General features: G+C 40.9%; 1 non-coding gene across 1 annotated transcript; it reads left to right on the top strand.

Annotated features, from left to right (window-relative positions):
* Nucleotides 1–10783: 10783 nt before the first annotated feature.
* On the top strand, nt 10784–10887 carry LOC148545235 (small nucleolar RNA R71). Its single transcript, XR_015900296.1, has one exon. It is a non-coding gene; the product is annotated as a small nucleolar RNA R71 (small nucleolar RNA).
* Nucleotides 10888–14427: the final 3540 nt, after the last annotated feature.

The raw sequence follows: 14427 nt of genomic DNA, 5'->3' as shown, positions 1-14427 counted from the left end.
AAACTGGCCAAAATGCCCTGGCATCACAACACCAAACTTAAAGCTTACTTGTCCCTAAGCAAGTACTGGAACAAGAGACTGATGAATGGAATGCCAAGAGAAATAAGTCATTCTTGTGGAGGTCATGTCCCTGGTTTTATGGTGGTTTCATGCATAGCAACTTAGATTCATTCCTTTACTGGCTTTCAGACCTTTATCATGTCCTAGATTACTCACTGTGATTGCATCCCATGAGACTTTTATTCATTGATCCTTTTATTGTTATTTCAGGGCTTACTTGTGTTCTTAGGCTAAGTGCTCTGTAAGGGGGCGACTCTTTAAGATAAGCTTTCAGCCAACACTCCCAAACCAGTTGGTTCAAGGTGCTAGGTGTTAAGACACCCCTACGGACTTACTCCCTCAAGTCTCTTTCCCCCATACATACACACCACAGGCATATAGTTTATTTATTTTCTTTTCTTGAGACCTTGGTGTCCAGCACCTCTTTGGGTTACTAAATGCTCTGTAGTAAAGGTTACTCTTGATAGTGGACTTTCAGCTGATAATCCCGAGTTAGTTAACCCAAGTTACCAAGTGACAAGGCACCCCTAAGAGCTTATTCATCCAAGTAGATCCCTCACACAGGAGCACCACAGACACATGCTTCAAGATTAAAACCATTGGTGCCTAGCCTTATTGCTTACTCTTTTTTCTTTTATTTTTCAACCTTTATTTGTTCTTTCCCTTTTTCTTATTACGATCTTCTTATTTAGCTAGTCTCATGGGGTGTATTCAAAGCATAGTATTCATGACAGATAGTTGTCTTCCCACCTTGTGGTTGAACCAACTTAGCTAACTTATGATCTCACCATAAACTCATGAACTTACTCCATAGTATGAACTCCTTTCTGGTCTTTTGAAACACTCATTCTTTTTTTTTTCATTTGATTCAAAGGGACAAGCATACAAGTTAGTAAGAAGATGATGCAGTAACATAAAGACTAGCAAACATAGACCTATTCAAAAAAAGCTTAAAAGACAGAATTTAAAAAGGTTCAAACTACTATGGAAGCATGTTCTATTTCATACAAGATCTTCCTTATTTAAAGCATAGAGAAAGATGGACCAAAGAAGGAACTCCACCACCTTTTACTCATGTGGTTGCCCATGCTCTCCTCCTTGCTTGTCCTCCTTGTGTCCCTCTTGATTGCTCGTACTCCCACTCCTTTTGCTTTTTCCAATCAGCTTCTTCCAGAAACCACCATCTTCCATCTTCTTCTTGAGTGTTTCCTTCTGCCGTTTCACCTTCCTCTCTTCTTGTTCTACAAAATCTTTTTGGACCTCATCATATGTAGGGATGGCATAGTGTAGATGATGCATATTACTAGACATGTAGTTTAACTTGGCTTGAGTGTTTACGTTGAACTCCTCCCTATGTAGTTGCCGTCCTTCAATAAGTATAGTGAACTCATTGAATGCTTTCATCTGAGCTATTTGCCACTGATTGAATTCCTGCAAATGCTTATCTTGATGTTCTTGCCTCTCAGTAACTTGGTGGATGGCTTGAGTGAGCTGGGAGTATTGTTCTTGTTGCTGCTCCATTTGTTGTTTCTGCCACTCTTCTTGTTGGCTCATCCAGTTGGACTGAAGGTTTAGTATTTGCTCTTGTCCTTCCATATGTCTCATCCCTAGATCTTCAATGGCCCTTAGAAGGTGATTCATATTCAAGTTGGCTGGGTCATGATGCTCTTCTTGTTGATATTCTTCTTGATGAGGATCCTCTTGGTGGGCTCCTTCTTTCGCTTTTAGCTTCCCTATTTGTGGCCTTCTTTGTTGCTGAGCAGGTGTAGTATAGACAAGACGCTGGATTGTAACTAGCCTCTCAGGGTTCACCCAGTCTGGATTACTATCCTCGAAGACCACCTTAGCCTTTGTACATAGTCTGAGAATAGTGCTAGGGTACCAAAGACTGGCACCAGAATCAGCCTTCTCAGCTGACTCTTGAATCCCCTTAGCTATGAGTTCATGCACATTGATTTCTCCACCCTGTACTAGGCAATGTACCATAGTCGCTCGATTAATATTGACCTCTGAATTATTTGCAGCTGGGAGGATGGACCTCCTTACGAGTTCAAACCACCCTTTCGCTTCCGGGCTAAGGTCTCCCCTCTTGATGAACCGGGGTCTTCCATCTGCATACCTCTCCCAATCAGCTGCTATGACACAGATGTCAGTCACGATTTCTGTGAGCTCATCATTGTCAGGGCTCTTACTTATCCTTGCATGATAACTGGGCTCATCAAAATGTGGTGATTTCAAGTGAAGAGTTCTTGTTATAGCATTTGGGATGAAGTCTACCTCCTTTCCTCTTACATAGCTTTTGAAGGTTGGGGCCCTGGTTTTGTCTTCTCTAACCACAATTACGTAGAACTCTTTGATGAGGTTTGCATTGATCTTCCCCTCTGGATAAGTGAGCCTTTGCCACCCTCTTTGTTCAATTTTCTCCCGAATCTGTGGGCACTCGTCTTCATTGATTTGGAAGGTTAACTCAGGCAGTATCTTCTTGATCTTGATCCTTTCAAATTCTTGTTCATGGAAGGCAGTTTTGAATCTCTTCTCATCGAAAGGAATGTTCTCCATTGGTTCCTTCCACTTTTGCCTCTTGGAACTTGATGATGCCATGAATTTGAGTTGCTGTTTGAGGGGATTAGAAGGTAAGGATAGATGCGGAATTTGGTTGGTTAAGACGAGGTGTGATGAAGGGGTTTTGGATGTCGAAAGTGTGAAGTGTGGAGAGTAGGAATTTGAATGTGAGGGGTAAGTATGCACTAGGACTCATTTATATAGGAAGATTATGAGTGAGTGGAGGGTGTGGATTGATGGAATGGTTGCTTGATGGACGGTTGGGGTTGTGCATGGAGAAAGGACAAGGATCATCACTTTACGAGGGTTATTGGTTCGGTCTTCAAGAGTCTCCTTTCTTCAATATTGCATGGCAACTGATGCGGGTGGAAACTTGTCTCTCAACAAATCTCCCTTCGGCAAGTGTTCCGAATTTGTCGTCAAGTAAAAACTCACAATAGAGCGAGGTCGAATCCCACAGGGATTGATTGATCAAGCAACTTTAATTAGAAGAATGTTCTAGTTGAGCGAATCCAGAATTTGGGTTGAGAGTTGCAGAAAATAACATGGCGGGAATGTAAATAACAGAAAAGTAAATGCTAGAATTAAAGGACTGGAAGTAAATGACTGAAAATAAATTGCGGAATTTGTAAATGGGAATGGGGGATATGCTCATAAAAGTAAATGGCAGAAATTAAAGAGAATGGGTAAGATCAGAGATAAGGAGTTCATTGGGCTTAGGAGATGTTGCAATTCTCCGGATCAAGTTCATTTTCATCTCTTCCTCAATCAATGCACTCATTGATCTCCTTGGCAATCTTAATTGATTGAATTACAATTTCTTGCAATTCAATCTCTCAAGTCTTGATCAATAGCCAATTCCTTGGTCAATTGCTCATGAGAAGAGATGAAGTATGGTCACTGATTATACCACATGCATTTCCCAAATCAAGTATTGAGAGGGTTATAGTCACATACCCATCCAAACCCAATTTGGTCCAACATGAGAAAGCATTTCTAGCTTGATCCCTTCTTTCCTCTTTCAAGGTTCAAAAGAGATCCAAGTTTGAATAGCTTCTTTTCCAAGATAACTACTCAATGGGATGAAGATCAAAAGCTTTCAAGTAAAATCTAGAGAAAAGATAGAACAAGAATAATGAAAATTAGTATTGATCCATCAAATTACAACAGAGCTCCCTAACCAAATGAAAGGGGTTTAGTTGTTCATAGCTCTTGAAAATGAAAACAAAGATGGAGAATACATCATAAAACTAGAAAATGCAGAGAAGGTAAAATACAGAGAGTAGTTCTCTTTTTCCAGCCTCCAGAACTCCTTTAACAATTCAAAGCTACTCCTATATATACTGCTCTTCTCAGCTTCTATTTTCCTCTTCAATTCTTGGGCCTTTGGATCTTGAGTTTGAAGCAGTTTTTTTCTTCATTTGGGGTTGGCTTTACTTGCAGAGAGAAAGTGCTAAGTGGGCAGAGACTTTAGCTCAGGGCGTTAGGGGTGTTAACATTTAGTGAAACTATAAGTTCGAGAACGTTAGTGACCCTTAACATTTTCACTAACGTTCCAATGTACCCCTTTGCCTCACGTTAGAGCCCACGTTAACTAGGTTAACGTGGCTTCTAACGTGGCCTTGCCAACCTTCGAGAACGTTAGTGACACTCAACATTGTCACTAACGTTCCAGTGTGCCCCTTTTTGCTTCACGTTAAATCCCATGTTAACTAGGTTAACGTGGCTTCTAACGTGGCTTTGCCAAACTTCGAGAACGTTAGTGACACTCAACATTGTCACTAACATTCCAATGTGCCCCTAGATCTCACATTAGATTCCACGTTAACTAGGTTAACGTGGCTTCTGACGTGGCCATTCTTAGCCATCCCAACGTTAGTGACAATGTTGAGTGTCACTAACGTTGGCTCATCATTCATTCCTCATCATTAGCTTCCACGTTAACTAAGTTAACGTGGAAGTTAACGTGGCTCCTTGGGGGTTGTGTGGTTGCTTCCAACGTTAGTGACGATGTTGAGTGTCACTAACGTTGTCGACAACTCTCACTTCTTACGTTAGCTCCCACGTTAACCAAGTTAACGTGGAAGTTAACGTTGTGTGTTGCATCCTTAGGCCAACGTTAGTGACAATGTTGAATGTCACTAACGTTGGCTTCTCTTCCCCCTTTAAAGTTAGAGGCCACGTTAACTAGGTTAACGTGGGCTCTAACGTGGCCACTTATGAGTGTTTACCAACGTTAGTGACAATGTTAAGTGTCACTAACGTTGGCTCAACTTCCCTTCTCCACGTTAGAGTGCACGTTAACTTAGTTAACGTGACTCTTAACGTGGGCAATGATGGCTTTGAGAGTGTTATTGGCAATCACTTTTCTCATTAACCTTGCAAGTTACCTCCCTTTCCTTGCTTCCTTTGGTCCTGAAATCAAGCAACAGAGTGCATCAATGTTCTAGTCGAAGTCATGGGTAATGCAGCATACAATTTGTCACTAAATTCATGCAAAATCCTCATGAAATAATGTAAAATGGACAATGTATGCTTGAATCAAGGTGTAGGTGAATATCTACCCAAAACTAGCTTATTTCCTAAAGAAATGCATGAAACTACCCTAAAAACAGTAAAGAAAAGGTCAGTGAAACTGGCCAAGATGCCCTGGCATCACAACACCAAACTTAAAGCTTGCTTGTCCCTAAGCAAGTACTGGAACAAGAGAATGATGAATGGAATATCCAGAGGAATGAGTCATTCTTGTGGAATTCATGTTACTGATTTTATGGTGGTTTCATACATAGTAACTTAGGTTCATTCCATTACTAGCTTTCAGACTTTTATCATGTCCCTAAACACTTACTTTGTTTATATCCCATGAGACTTTTATTCATTGATCCTTTTATTGTTATTTCAAGGGTTATTTGTGTTATTTAGGCGAAGTGCTCTATAAGGGGGCAACTCTTTAAGATAAGCTTTCAACCAACACTTCCGAACCAGTTGGTTCAAGGTGCTAGTTGTTGAAGCACCCCTAAGGACTTACTCCCTCAAGTCTCTCCCCATACATACACACCACAGGCATATAGTTTATTTATTTTCTTTTCTTGAGACCTTGGTGTCAAGCACCTCTTTGGGTTACTAAATGCTCTGTAGTGATGGTTACTCTTGATAGTGGATTTTCAGCTGATAATCCCGGGTTAGTTAACCCAAGTTACCAAGTGATAAAGCACCCCTAAGAGCTTATTCATCCAAGTAGATCCCTCACACAGGAGCACCACAGACACTTGTCTCAAGGTCCAAACCATTGGTGCCTAGCCTTATTGCTTACTCTTTTTCTTTTGTTTTTCACTTCCTAGCCTTGTGGTTGAACCAACTTAGCTAACTTATGACTACCCCAAATATTCATGAATGCACTTCCACATTATGAACTCTACTCTGGTCTTTTAAAAAAACATAAACATTCTCTTCTTCATTTGATTTAAAATGGACAAGCTTACAAGTAAATAAGGGAAAGATGCAGTGACATTTAAACCAGAAATCATGGACCTATTTAGAAAGAAAACTTAAAAGACAGAATTTAAAAAGTTTAAACATAACATGGAAGCAGGTTCTATTTCATACAAGATCTTCCTTATTTAAAGCATAGAAAACGATGGACTAGAAAGAACTCCACCACCTTTCATTCATGTGGATGCCCATGCTCCCATCCTTGCTTGTCCTCATTGTGTCTCTCTTGAGTGCTTGTGCTCCCACTTCCTTTGCCTTTTCCAAGCAGCTTCTTCCAGAAACCACCATCTTCCATCTTCTTCTTGAGTGTCTCCTTTTGCTGTTTCACCTTCCTCTCTTCTTGTTCTACTAAATCTTTTTGGACCTCATCATATGTAGGGATGGCATAGTGTAGCTGATGCATATTACTAGTCATGTAGTTCAACTTGGCTTGAGTGTTCACATAGAACTCCTCCCTATGTAGTTGCCTTCCTTCATTGAGTACACTGAACTCATTGAAAGTTTTTATTTGGGCTATCTGCCGCTGGTTGAGTTCTTGCAAGTGCTTCTCTTGAAGCTCTTGCCTCTCATTCACTTGGTTGATGGCTTGAGTGAGCCTGTAGTAGTGTTCCTGCTGCTGCTCCATTTGTTGTTTTTGCCATGCTTTTTGTTGGCTCAGCCAGTTGGTTTGAAGGTTCAGTATTTGCTCTTGTCCTTCCATATGTCTCATCCCCAAATCCTCAATGGCTCTTAGAAGGTGACTCATGTTCAAGTTGGCTGGATCAGAATACTCTCCTTATTGATATTCTTCCTGATGAGGTTCCTCTTGGTGAACTCTTTCTTTTGCTTTTGGTTTTCCTATTTGTGGTCTTCTTTGTTGTTGAGCAGGTGTAGTATAAACCAATCGCTCGAGTGTAACTGGCCTCCCTGGGTTCACCCAGTCTGGATTGCTGTCCTCAAATACTACCTTGGCCTTGTTGCATAAGCGGAGAATGGTGCTGGGGTACCAAAGCCTGGCACCTGAATCAACCTTCTCAGCCGAATCTTGAATCTCCTCGGCGATGAGCTCATTCACATTGATTTTCCCACCCTGTATTAAGCAATGCACCATAGTAGCTTGATTGATGTTTACCTCTGAATTATTTGCAGCTGGTAGAATGGACCTCCTCACAAGTTCAAACCACCCCTTGGCTTCAGGGCTCAGGTCTCCTCTCTTGATGAACTTGGGTCTCCCATCTGTGTACCTCTCCCAGTCAGCTGCTATAACACAAATGTCTGCCACTATCTCTGAGAGCTCATTATTATCAGGGCTTCTACTTATCCTTGCCTGATAACTTTCCTCATCAAACCGAGGTGATTTCAGGTGAAGAACTCTTGTTAAGGCATTTGGGCTAAAGTCCACCACTTTTCCTCTTACATAACTTTTGAAGGTTGAGGCCTTGGTTTTATCCTCTCTTACTACATTCACATAAAATTCTTTGATGAGGTTTTCATTGATCTTCCCCTCTGGACTTGTGAGCAATTGCCACCCTCTCTGTTTGATTTTCTCCATAATTTGTGGTGACTCATCTGCATTGATTTGGAAGATTAACTCTGCCAATATCTTTCTCGCCCTTATCCGTTCGAATTCACGTTCATGAAAGGCAGTTTTGAATTTTTTTTCATCGAAAGGAACACTCTCCATGGGTTCCTTCCTCATTTGCCTCTTTGAGCTTGATGATGCCATGAATTGAGTTGCTGTTTTGAGGTGGAGGTTGGAGGATATGGAGAGATGAGGAATAGGTTGGCTAGGACTGAGTGTGATGAAGGGGTTTGAGCAAGCCGAAAGTATAAAGTGTGGAGAGTGGGAATTTGAGTGTGAGGAATGATCATGCACTAAGGTTCACTTATATAGGGAGGTCATGAGTGGATGGAAGGTGTGGATTGCAAGGATTGTTGCTTGATGGACGGTTGGGGTTGTGTATGAAGGAAGGACAAAGATCATCACTTAATGAGAGTGATTGGTTCGGTCTTCAAGGTCTTCTTTCTCCAATGTTGCATGGCAGCGTTTCCCCATGCGTTCCCTCTTGAGACATGTGTGTAGTGCTCTTCATTAAGTGGCGAAATCTCCCCCATTTAATTGTCCAATCAATCCCTTTTTATGCTTCTTTTCCTTTCCTACAAAGATTTAAAATAAGAAAATTAATATCATAAAAATCAAACTCTACGGCTAGAATAATAAATAGAAGAAAAAGAGTTTGTTTATTTATGAATTTCAACTAACTAACTACTTGTGTATCCTTATGCATTTTGGTGGCACCATGGGGGGACACCAAACTTAGTTTGAAGCAATGTGATGAAAAGTTTTGTTCAAAGCTCCCAAGACTAGCATGCATCTTGGTTTGCTTTGAACACCAAACTTGTTCTTCACTATATACTGCATGATAAAGATTGCACCAAGTGTTTGTCAAGTTTGGGTTGAAATTCATAAACATTGATTTATTCATTATTTTAAAAACATATAAAACATGGGTTGCCTCCCATGAAGCGCTTCTTTAGCGTCACTAGCTTGACGTTTTTCCCTCATCAGGGTGGTTGGTAGTGCTTAAAGTCCTCCCCTCTTGCTGTGGACTTATATCCATTGGTTGGATCAATGATCTCCACATGTTCCAGGGAAAAAACTCTGTTGATAGTGAAGACCTTAGGTAACTGAGATGGTACAGTAGGGAGATTAGGGGGAATATCTGGGAAGTAAGCTGAGACAACTCTATCCCCTGGAGAGAAGTCTTCCGTATGGATCTTCTTGTTCCTCCATCTCCTTGGTACCTTCTTCTTTATTTCTTTTGAGGTTGCATTCCCCTTGGTGACCTCTTTTTTCCAAGGAGTTGTGATGCTGTCTTCACCTGCCTCTAGAGGTTTAGGTTCCTCTAACTTTTCCTTGAGCTGTGGCAATTGCTATTTTTCTTGTTTATCTATTAAGGGGATCTCAGAATGAACTGGCTGTGCTTCAGTGCTTGTTTCCTCCTTCAGTGTCTCATTATCATTTGTGCTTAGTTCCTTGTCCTCTTGATCTATTTCTTGTGAGAGTTTGAAAACATTGAAGCTGAGTCGTTCATCATGGATTCTCAATATTAGCTCCCCTTTCTCTACATCGATAAGTGCTCCGGCCGTAGCTAGGAATGGTGTTCCCAATATGATTGGATGAGTGTGACTCTCTTCCATGTCCAGGATGACAAAGTCTGTTGGGAGAAAGTATTTCCCAACCTTTAGCAACACATTTTCCACCACTCCTATTGCTTGCTTTTGAGTTTTGTCAGCCAGTCTGATGATTACATCTGTGGGTATTATCTCATTGATCTGCAGCCTCTTTGCCAGGGATAAGGGCAGTAAGTTGATGCTGGCCCCCAAATCACATAGTGCTCTATCGAACATAGTTTCACCTATGGCACAAGGGATGTGAAAACTCCCTGGGTCTCTTCTTTTTGTAGGCAACTCAGGTTGAATAAGGGCACTACATTCCTTGTTCATCACTATAGTCTGGCCTCCTTTGAGTAAGCTTTTCTTGGGAAGAAGTTCCTTCATATACTTGATGAATGCAGGCATTTGTTGAATTGCCTTGATGAATGGTATGTTTACATGCAGAGATGCAAACAAGTCTAGGAACCTTGAGTATATTCTCTTTCCCACAGCACCATTGAGCAGTTGAGGGAAGGGTGCATAGAGTTTCAGCAGCTCTTGTTGTGAGATTTCTGGTTCTTGGCGATCTCTATCCTCCTCCTTTGTTGAGTTATCTTCAGGTTGTTTGCAAAGTTTGCCTTGCTTGTCTTCAGTCTCTTGATCACTCGCAGTGACCATTTTGCAATCTTCCCATCTTACTTTCTTTGCTTCTCCTTTGGGGTTTTTCTCCGTGTCACTTGGAAAGCTATCAGTAGGTTTGGGAATCTTCTCAGCTAAATATCCCACCTGGAATTCCAGCTTCCTGATGGTCTCTCCCTGGTTCTTAATATTGGCTCACACCTCCTCTTTGAACACCTTATTTTCTTGAATCTCTTAGCATATTCCTTCAAGTAAGGCTTCAATCTTAGAGAGCTTGTCATCAATTGATTAGTGATTCGGAGCAGATGTGCTGTTTTGGTTTTGATAGGCGTGTGGAGAAGTGTTGTTGTGGGGTGTTGAGATGTCCTCTGTGTGAATTGCTGGTGAGCTGCATTGTTGTTGGAGTTGTAATGTCTCTGGTCTTGGTTTAGATCTTGCTCACTTCCCCACCCAAAGTTTGGGTGGTGTCTCCATCCAGGGTTGTAGGTCTTGGAGTATGGATCATAGTTTTTCCTTGGTGAATTCCGAATGTAGTTGGCTTGCTCCTGACTCCCCTCTGCTTCTTCATTCACTCCTTCTTGGGTTGTTGATGAAGTGGAGATTGCTGCTACTTGGTTCATCTCCATCTTCTTGGTAAGGTCAGCCAGCTGCTGGGTAATGAGCTTGTTTTGGGCTAACAGAGCATCTACATTGTTTAGCTCTATTACTCCTCTTGTGTTCCCTCTTTCGGAAGCATAGAAGTAGTCGTTCTCTGCTACTGTTTCAATAACATCTATGGCTTCCTCAATAGTCTTCTTCTTGTTCAAAGATCCTCCGGATGAATGGTCTACGGCCTTCTTTGACTCAAAAGAAAGTCCTTTCGTAGAAAATGTGCAGCTGCACCCATTTGTTGAACATGTCAGGTGGATACCTCCTTGTTAAGTCCTTGAACCTCTCCCATGCTTCATATAGAGTCTCACCATCTTGTTGCCTGAAAGTTTGGACCTCAGCTCTCAGCCTATTGATTTGTTGAGGAGGGTAAAATCCTGCTAAGAATTTATTCACCACGTCTTCCCAAGTTGTCAAGCTTTCCCTTGGGAAAGATTCCAGCCACTTGGCTGCTTTGTCCCTAAGTAATAATGGAAATAGGAGCAGTCTATAGGCGTCAGGATGAACACCATTAGACTTCACTGTGTCACATATTCTCAGGAAGGTGGTCAAATGTTGATTGGGGTCTTCTTGAACACCTCCTCCAAACGAACAGTTGTTCTGAACAAAGGTGATGAGCTGTGGTTTAAGTTCAAAGTTGTTGGCATGGATTGTTGGCTTTTTGATGCTACTTCCACAATTGCCTGGGTTTGGATTGATGTAAGAGCCCAAAACTCTTCTATCCTCCCCAGCATGATTTGCTCTACCTCCTCCCCCATGGTTGTGATCCTCTTCTTCATGATGGTTTTTCATGTTGTCTTCCATGTTTGTTTCACAGAATTCCTCTTCTTCCTCAGTACCAACCACTTTATTTCCTCTTGCCTCCCTCCTTAATCTAAGGAAGGTCCTCTCAGGTTCAGAATCGAAGGAAGTTGAAGCCCCGCTTCTTCTCCCTGTCATACAACCATCAAGTGCAAGCAAGAAAAGATAGGTGCAGAAAGTATTTGTGTCAGAATTACTGTTAGTTGTGGGTGATGTAATATATCAAACAGTTAGTGGGTTAGCAAACAGAATTGAAAATAACAAAGAAAAACAAAAGAGTATAGGGGGAAGGGAAGAAGTTTAACTAAAACAAAAAGTAAATCACTCAAACAGAAAATGAAATTCACAAAAATAAAAATGCTCAATCTAGTGACCTTCCAATTTAATCATTGTTGATGCATAATCAATCCCCGGCAACGGCGCCATAAACTTGATACGTGTGGAAACTTGTCTCTCAACAAATCTCCCTTCGGCAAGTGTACCGGATTTGTCGTCAAGTAAAAACTCACAATAGAGTGAGGTCGAATCCCACAGGGATTGATTGATCAAGCAACCTTAATTAGAAGAATGTTCTAGTTGAGCGAATCCAGAATTTGGGTTGAGAGTTGCAGAAAATAACATGGCGGGAATGTAAATAACAGAAACGTAAATGCTAGAATTAAAGGACTGGAAGTAAATGACTGAAAATAAATTGCAGAATTTGTAAATGGGAATGGGGGATTTGCTCATAAAAGTAAATGGCAGAAATTAAAGAGAATGGGTAAGATCAGAGATGGGGAGTTCATTGGGCTTAGAAGATGTTGCAATTCTCCGGATCAAGTTCATTTTCATCTCGTCCTCAATCAATACACTCATTGATCTCCTTGGCAATCTTAATTGATTGAATTACAATTTCTTGCAATTCAATCTCTCAAGTCTTGATCAATAGCCAATTCCTTGGTCAATTGCTCATGAGAAGAGATGAAGTATGGTTACTGATTATACCACATGCATTTCCCAAATCAAGTATTGAGAGGGTTATAGTCACATACCCATCCAAACCCAATTTGGTCCAACATGAGAAAGCATTTCTAGCTTGATCTCTTCATTCCTCTTTCAAGGTTCAAAAGAGATCCAAATTTGAATAGCTTCTTTTCCAAGATAACTACTCAATGGGATGAAGATCGAAAGCTTTCAAGTAAAATCAAGAGAAAAGATAGAAGAAGAATAATGAAAATTAGTATTGATCTATCAAATTACAACAGAGCTCCCTAACCCAATGAAAGGGGTTTAGTTGTTCATAGCTCTTGAAAATGAAAACAAATATGGAGAATACATCATAAAACTAGAAAATGCAGAGAAGGTAAAATACAGAGAGTAGTTCTCTTTTTGCAGCCTCCAGAACTCCTTTAAAAATTCAAAGCTACTCCAATATATACTACTCTTCTCAGCTTCTAGTTTGCTCTTCAAGTCTTGGGCCTTTGGATCTTGAGTTTGTAGCAGTTCTTTTCTTCATTTAGGCTTGGCTTTACTTGCAGAGAGAAAGTGCTAAGTGGGCAGAGACTTTAGCTCAGGGCGTTAGGGGTGTTAACATTTAGTGAAAGTATAAGTTCGAGAACGTTAGTGACACTTAACATTTTCACTAACGTTCCAATGTACCCCTTTGCCTCACGTTAGAGCCCACGTTAACTAGGTTAACGTGGCTTCTAACGTGGCCTTGCCAACCTTCGAGAACGTTAGTGACACTCAACATTGTCACTAACGTTCCAGTGTGCCCCTTTTTGCTTCACGTTAAAGCCCAGTTAACTAGGTTAACGTGGCTTCTAACGTGGCCTTGCCAAACTTCGAGAACGTTAGTGACACTCAACATTGTCACTAACGTTCCAATGTGCCCCTAGATCTCACGTTAGAGTCCACGTTAACTAGGTTAACGTGGCTTCTAACATGGCCATTCTTAGCCATCCCAACGTTAGTGACAATGTTGAGTGTCACTAATGTTGGCTCATCATTCATTCCTCATCGTTAGCTTTCACGTTAACTAAGTTAACGTGGAAGTTAACGTGGCTCCTTGGGGGTTGTGTGGTTGCTTCCAACGTTTGTGACGATGTTGAGTGTCACTAACGTTGTCGACAACTCTCACTTCTTATGTTAGCTCCCACGTTAACCAAGTTAACGTGGAAGTTAACGTTGTGTGTTGCATCCTTAGGCCAACGTTAGTGACAATGTTGAATGTCACTAATGTTGGCTTCTCTTCCCCCTTTAACGTTAAAGGCCACGTTAACTAGGTTAACGTGGGCTCTAACGTGGCCACTTATGAGTGTTTGCCAACATTAGTGACAATGTTAAGTGTCACTAACGTTAGCTCAACTTCCCTTTTCCACGTTAGAGTGCACGTTAACTTAGTTAACGTGACTCTTAACATGGGCAATGATGGCTTTGAGAGTGTTATTGGCAATCACTTTTCTTATTTACCTTGCAAGTTACCTCCCTTTCCTTGCTTCATTTGGTCCTGAAATCAAGCAACAGAGTGCATCAAAGTTCTAGTCCAAGTCATGGGTAATGCAGCATACAATTTGTCACTAAATTCATGCAAAATCCTCATGAAATAATGTAAAATGCACAATGTATGCTTGAATCAAGGTGTAGGTAAATATCTACCCAAAACTTGCTTATTTCCTAAAGAAATGCATGAAACTACCCTAAAAATAGTAAAGAAAAGGTCAATGAAACTGGTCAAGATACCCTGGCATCAACAACATTTTCCAATGCATTCCATCTTGAGATAAGTGTGTAGTTCCTCTTCATGAAGTGGCCGAACCTTTCTCATTTAATTGTCCAATCAATCTCCTTCAATGCTCCTCTCATTTTCCCTATAAAGATCTAATAAGAAAAGTAAGAATTAATATCATAAAAAAACAAGTTAAACTTTACGGCTAGAATAAAAAAAATAAGAAAATATTTTGTTTATTCATGAACTCCAACTAACTAACTAACTGTGTATCCTTATATGCCCATTGGCGGCACCATGGGGTGACACCAAACTTAGTTTGGAGCACTGTGATGAAAAGTTCTGTTCAAAGCTCCAAGACTAGCATGCTTGATGCGCATAAA

This window comes from Arachis ipaensis, chromosome B9, assembly GCF_059453495.1.
Source record: "Arachis ipaensis isolate K30076 ecotype BB chromosome B9, ASM5945349v1, whole genome shotgun sequence".
NCBI classification, from domain to species: Eukaryota; Viridiplantae; Streptophyta; class Magnoliopsida; order Fabales; family Fabaceae; genus Arachis; species Arachis ipaensis.
This window is presented reverse-complemented; position numbering and strand designations above follow the sequence as displayed.